Source organism: Dasypus novemcinctus, chromosome 22, assembly GCF_030445035.2.
Source record: "Dasypus novemcinctus isolate mDasNov1 chromosome 22, mDasNov1.1.hap2, whole genome shotgun sequence".
NCBI classification, from domain to species: domain Eukaryota; kingdom Metazoa; phylum Chordata; class Mammalia; order Cingulata; family Dasypodidae; genus Dasypus; species Dasypus novemcinctus.
In genome coordinates, this window is record NC_080694.1 from 9,394,740 (window position 1) to 9,402,553 (window position 7,814).

Consider the following 7,814-nt stretch of genomic DNA (forward strand, 5'->3'; position numbering starts at 1 on the left):
TTTAGAAAGTTAAAGGAATTTCCTTTTTATAACAAGTAAAAAATGATACATTTTCTTTATTTTAACATTTTCATTCTCTTTAGAAAGGATTCCATATGGTTCTAGATGAGTCATAGGTGATCAGTATTTGCAGAGGGAGAAGGAAAAATTAAGAGAGAGTGGTATGTTGGAGGAAGGAATGAACGGTGAGTTAGGTTACCTTTGTGATTACATTAAATTGTCTTTTATTTCCATGGTCATCATTTGCTGGTTTTTGTTGGATACTCTCTTCATTTCATATTCAAAGCAAAAAAAGCACATACCAAGCACTCATGTCTCATGAAGGCAAACTGAAAATCACATAGTGCTAAAAATTATGACCAGTTTGACTATAAAGTTCCATAATCAGGTCCTGCTTTCTGTAGCCCTGGGTGACTGTGTGGGAAGTACCTGCTCCATGCAGGAGATGGGCAAGGTCTGCAACTACATATGAAACCCAGGTATACGTGACACCCTTCTCTTCTAATCCTTGGTGTAAAGTCATTTAGGGTGTAGCTCCAATGACCCCCAGGAACGAATCTGTCTGCCATAGCAATGGTGGGACAAGGAGCTGGCAAGAAGGATGTGAAGCAAGGGCTAGTTATGCCCACAATTGTCCAATTTTTTGAATTATGCAAATATTGAAAAAGTCATTATGAAAATATCCTTTAGCTCAACATTTGCCTTTTACAGTCTTCTGTTATGTACATTTTATTTTATTGTTTTAAAAATAATCACACTAATTCTGTTATCTTTTATACATTAGATATCAAGTAAAAATGGATTATTTCATCAGATATTTCTTTTTGTTTGCCAATCTCCCAAAGTATTCCTTGTTTCCAATTGTTAATATTTGATACATGGGAGGAAATTCATTTTGTATACAAAATTAAATCTGTAAATTCTATTTCCTTAATATTTATATATATATATATATATATATATATATATATATATATATATATATCTGTGGGCCATCCATTCATGCTTAACCATTAATAAATCTGATGGTGTTTTTTAAAATCTCATATTCATTAACTGACAGATTCTTGCAGTGGTAAAAGTTATTAATATTCATTCTCCACTCATGTATGATATACAAATCTTCTCATTTTAGCTAGTGCATATAGAAAGTTCATAAATTGTACACATTTTAAGTATCTATCAATCCACCCATCCTCTGTCCTTCTTACTAAAGCCCCAATGAACTGCCAAGATTCTATTGGTTGTTGTTAAAAAATGTTCACTTATTTTGCCATTTATTCTCCAAAAATAATAAGCCTGAATATGTTTTAGGTTTTTAGTGACCATTTTAGACAATTTGATAACATTTGATTAATTAATTAATAAAACGTACTTCAGGTTATCTCACAGCAGGCCTCTAGGTGGCACCGTGTTGATGTTTACAAACAGGTTTTCTATACCCTGTTCTCATCCAGGCATCTTGCCACCATTCTACCTCCTGAAATGCCCACCAGAGGTCCAAGATGCATCAATGTCATCACTGTTCATTTCTGGAAATATTTATGTCTCCTATACCTAAGGACATTGTGACTGATCCTCATATGATTATTTATAATCAGTTTAAATTCATAGGTACATGGTCAGGCCCTCCTTCTCTGCCTAGAAACCTTTAAAGCTGAAGGATGACTTGCAGAATATCCCTTAAACTCAAGTTCCTGATCAATAGTTTATCCTTTCAGGAACATTTCCTGATATCCCAAGACAAATCATTTCTTCACTTTTTTTCCCAGGACAACTTGTAAAGACCTCTGATAAAATGTGACCCTGCATTACATAATTTTGCATATTGTGTTTGTGACATTAACACAACCACAATGAGAACCAAGACTGTGGCTTGATTTTGGATATGAAATAAATGAGTATCCAGCAAAAAGTAGAGAGCAAATAATTTCAACTTAATAATTTGAAGTCAATCGTTACATCTTCATGTTTTCTCTAATTTTTCACCCTCCCTACAAAATTCCTGATCATCTGGGGTCATCTAAAACAATAATATATCATAACTGAAGAGAGTAAAATTGATAAAAATATAAAGAAGGAAGCAAAGTAGAATCATCTGAGTTGTGATTCTACATGGAGAAGGAAAATACTAAGAATCTTACACTAAGATTCATTTTTTTCTATGGAATGTAAAATTAACAGTTGTCATTATGTATATTATACTTCTGTTTTCAAACAAATCCAAACTTGAGATAAGCAAATTTAAGGAATATTAAACAAAAATATCAATAAAGAGAATCTGTGGTTAATTTAATTTGTGGTACATAATTCTAATCAATTGCAAACACACAGGGTTCACAGTTTTGTCAAACCACCAACAGAATAAAAATGCATACTAAACTCCATTCTATTAGGATTAAAATGTTTGAAGTAAGGTGATGAATCATAATTCTAATTTGGGTATGTTTTTTAATGCTTGGATAAATTACACAGGAAATGTATTATTGGAATATAAGATGTCTTCATTTTTGTTACCTTTTCTGGCAAAATTTTTAAAAGGATAGGTGATTTTCCAGCTCCATTTGGTCCCAGTACCATTTTTTATTTATTTTTTAAACTAATTTCTAAATATACCTAATGTTATTGATAAAATAAGTGTCACAACACTCTGTATGTCAATATAGCTGGAAGATTTATTTTTAAATAAATATTTAGAGAAGTATGGGTTTACAGAAGAACCTTACCTGGGAGACTTAACATTATGCACTTTTGTCATTCATCCAGAGAAAGATTAGATTCAGTTGCTCTGTGTTCTTACTAACAAAAGTGTGTTTCCCACAATTTGCAACTACATTTTGTGTTTGGGCTAATGCTAACAATTTCCCTTGGTAATTCTTTTTTTTTTTTTTTAAAGATTTATTTTTATTTATTTAATTCCCCTCCCCTCTCCCGGTTGTCTGTTTTCTGTGTCTTTTTGCTGCGTCTTGTTTCTTTGTCCGCTTCTGTTGTCCGCTTCTGTTGTCGTCAGCAGCACGGGAAGTGTGGGCGGCCCCATTCCTGGGCAGGCTGCACTCTCTTTCATGCTGGGCGGCTTTCCTTATGGGTGCACTCCTTGCGCGTGGGGCTCCCCTACGCGGGGGACACCCCTGCGTGGCAGGGCACTCCTTGCGCGCATCAGCACTGCACATGGGCCAGCTCCACACGGGTCAAGGAGGACCAGGGTTTGAACTGGGGACCTCCCATGTGGTAGAAGGACGCCCTAACCACTGGGCCAAAGTCCGTTTCCCTCCCTTGGTAATTCTAACACATTTTAAGTTTTGAGAATCCCTTGTCTAGACCATGACTCAGACACATTAATAAATTTCATTAAAAATCAATGGGTGATTCTATATGTATTCAAGACTGTGAAACATAATTTCAGGTTCCAGAATCCAACTAATTTCCATATTGGATGTAGAGCCCATTGCATAACTGCTTTTTCCTCCTCTGTTACTAGGATTAATTCAGATGGTACCCATTCCTTACCTAGGATCTTTAGAATCTTTGGGTTTTTCTGTAGAATTACATTCAGGTGGAGATCCTGTTCCTTATTCTGGGAAATTAGCTTACCCAAGAAGCTAAATGGGGCTTTGTATCACTGTCCTAAGAGACTGAAGGGTAGAAAGGGCAACATAAACAATCCCATGGATATCTTCTGCAATTAATTGATGCCCTGGAGGAAGAAATCCACCCACATTTCAGGTATATTTCTCAATATAGGCTGGGCAGATGGCACATCTGCTTGTATGAGTTTAGCTGTGTCCATGACAAGGAAAATGTACATGGTAAGAGATTTTCCCCAAGTTGAAAGACCATGAGTTTTGTCATGTTACAACCATTACATGAATAAGTTCTTTTGTTCCAACTATTGCAACATCTGGAACTAGGCAATAAGAGTACAAACATGACAGTATAACTTTTTTGGAGGAACTTACAAAATTTCATGGTTCTTTGAGTTCAGGGAGAGGAAGAGCAGTGTTCATGGGAATACACCCTAATTCTGCTGGCAGATTCAACCTGGCTTTCTTACATGAGAGCATTGAAAGCAGAAACAGTTAAGGGAGTTGAATTTCATTACCTCCCAGAGTAATGAAAGCTACAGTCTGATTGCAAAATATGTATATATGTCATTCCTGCAGCCTTTGAACTGAAACCATATAACATCTTACCATTCCCAGAGTGGCAGGATCCATTGTGGTGAATTTCCAACAAAATGTCTGACATAGTGTCAGCCTTTAAAAAAACATTTTTGAAAGTAAACAAATGAATAAATTCCTATTATCTTCATAGATCTTAACTGGCAAATCTATAGATTTGAGATACATGAAGATATTGCCTAAGATTGGACTTCTATCACCTGCGCTTGATCTCCTCTGACATTTAGCAGCTTCCAATGGCTCAGACTTATTGGAGAGGGTCCCTCCTCCACCCCTCTTCATACCTGACACATTTTTACATAATTAAAATTTGAGTTAAGACCGGGAAAGAGATTTTTATCTAGAGCTCACAGTAATTGTAAAGATATCTTTAATCTGAGAGAATCTATTTTTTCAATGTGTATAAAAAACAACATTGCTATCCTTTTAATTAGATTAAATCTAACTAATTTCAAAGGCTTATTTCAGAGATTTTGGTCTCCTAATCTATTAAAAGTAGTCATGTTTCAACATATAGTATATGTTTAAAGTTTTACTTATAATCCTAAAAGAGATTATTCATTATGAGTATATTTGCATTTTTACAAAATAATACAAATTTACTGTGTACACGTTAAAACCAAAGGTAATCAGTGCTTTAATCTGGTTAGTAAGATCAAATAGTTTTAATTTACTTGGGTTATGTGTGAAGATTTTGAAAAAAATTTGATAATTCATGTGAATAGTTCTTTTTTATTTTGTTCTTTCTCTCTTTTTCCCCCAGTCTCTTTATTTTTTTAAAATGTTACATTCAAAAAATATAAGAGGTTCCCAAATACACCACACCTCCCCTCACCCCACTCCTCCCACATCAACAACCTCTTTCATCCTTGTGGCACATTCATTGCATTTGGTGAATACATTTTGGAGCACTGCTGTACCCAATGAATTATAGTTTACATTGTAGTTTATACTCTCCCCCAGTCCATTCAGTGGTTTATGACAGGATATATAATGTCCAGCATCTGCCCCTGCAATATTATTCAGGACAACTCCAAGTCCCAAAAATACCCCACATCACATCTCTTCTTCCCTCTCCCTACCCTCAGCAAATACTATGGCCACTTTCTCCATATCAATGCTACAATTTCACATGAATAATTTATAAAGGTGAGAAATGAACCATTAAATTCTTTCTCTGAGTGACCACTTCACCTAACAGTAAAACACAATCCAGTTTGAAAGAACAGAGATTGTTTTCAAATAGAAGTTGTTAATTCTCTAGTCAATTGTACTTTCTTCCGTTGGCACCAATCTGGAATCTTTTCTTTATAATTTCTATCAAATATCTTACCTTTCCCTATTTGTTATTTGGTGCCTTTACAGCTTTGTTTACAAATTTCAAATAATTGGAAAGTAATGTTATTTCCTCTACTTCAAAACTTACCAAATATAAATGAATATCCTTGCTTTCTTTATACATACATATATATATTTACACATATATATGTAATAAGACCTAATTTCTGTATTTTAATATGGTTTCCCATGAAATGTGATCACTCCTAGAAATTCACTGTTTGAGCAAAGGGAAAGAAAATGAGGAGATAGGGTGGATGATGCCAAATTAATTTTAAATGATTAAATTTAATTGGTTTTAATTTAGAAAATATTCATATGCCTGTTAATTTTTTTTTCTGGGCTCCCCTATCATTCTATCTCAAATACAAAATGACAGAGCCCAAACTTCATGTATTCTTGTTTAATTAAGAACAACTTAGAAAGTATATTTGTTAAGGAATCAGATGTACTGTGAGCTCAGTGAGATTAAGATGGCATTTGACTGTATTTCATTCCCATTTTTTAAGTATATTCTTCCCCTTGTTTTTTGAAGCATTTTTATTTATTCACCCCCTATACAATCCATGAAAAGTGCATAATCAGTGGCTCTCAGTAGAATAATAGAGCTGTAATCCATCACCTCAATCAATTTTTGTACATTTTCATTGTGCCAAAAAAACTTACAATCCTTCATATTCCTGTAGTATTGAGTCTAAGTATTTGTGTGGTAAATTATTTATAATTCATGAAAGAATATTAACATATTACTGTTAGCTATTGTCCAAAATTTGTATTAGTTGCATTTTTCCCATATACCATGCCATTATCAACAACTTATAATAGTGATATACATTGTTCCAGAATGAGATACATTTTAATGCACACGGATATCCTTTTGAGAATGGCTTCCTTCACTTAGCAATATGTATCTAAGTTTTCTCCATATATTTTCATGGCTTCATAGGCTCCTATCTTTTATCAATGAATAGTATTAATTATATGGATAATTTATAGATTTTTTAACCATTCACCTACTGAAGAAAATTTTAGTTGCTTCTATTTTTCAGTAATTTTGAAGAGAACTTTAAACAATTGTGTGCAGCTTTTTCTGTGGATATAAGTTTTAAACTCATTCAGATAAATAACTAAGAGCACAATTGCTGGGTCATATGGTCAGACTACGTTGAAGTTTGCAAGAAACTGGTAAACTATCATCCAAAGAGGCTGGGCCATTTTGCATTCCCACCACCAATGGAAAACAGTTTCTGCCTCTCCACAATATCACCAGTATTTAATAATGGGAGTGCTTTGTTTTTAAACGTATTTTACCCTTCCTTCTTCAACTATAAATCATCTGGTCTTATTTTACCTGATGGCTAATGATTGCAGACAACTAAACACTCTCATTAATGAAGTAATAAAATCTTCCTCTAGTCATCTCACACAGTAACATATCAGGTGCTGTCATATTGACCATTACAATCAGACTCTCTGCTTTCCTGTTCCCACCCAAGCTTCCAGCCTCCATTCTACATTGTGAATCACCCATAAGATTTACAGGAATCATCTGATCACAGCTCTGTTCATTTCAGTAATCATTTATGACTCTTGATACCTAAAGTCCTCTTGACTATGTCCTCCTGAGGAGATTGTGCTGAGTGAGTCAAATGCACTGTAGAGTAGGTGTTGGAACTCTGCTGAAATTCAGGGCTCACTTGGCACATGAGCGGACAAAAGTTTTAACTTCTGGAATATTTATCAAGTGTAGTTCTAATTACAGGTTCAAATAAAAGGGCAGAAAAGCCATGTGTAGAGAGCCTATGAGTCTAACTCTCTTACACTGAGGAGCATAAATTCCAAAGTAAGTCTCACTGACAGGGTACTAAATTCCTGAGCTGTCTGCCCTAAAAGTTTCTGTATTTCTCTAGATCCCTCAGGGTCCCCACTCTTTGTGGCATTGTTTACTGTGGTTGTCAACGAAATCCTGCTGAGACTTGTATAATGTAACCTCTGGAATGACCTCCCACCTCACTTTGAAGTCTCTTAGCTATAACAACTCACTTGTATTTACCACTTCCCCCTCTTCATAAAGGTCTTTATCCAGATGCATTGCTAGTTGGTACTTGGTAATACTTTCTTGGAGCCAGGGAGGCTTTGCCCCAGGAGTCATGTCCCACACCAGGTTGGAAGGTGATGCATTTATATGCTGAGTATGACTTAAAGAGAGGCCACATTTGAGCAACAAGTAGGCCTTAAGGAGATAAAATCTTAGGCATTGATATAAAAGCAGTGGCCATCATAGCTTCTGAGAAATTG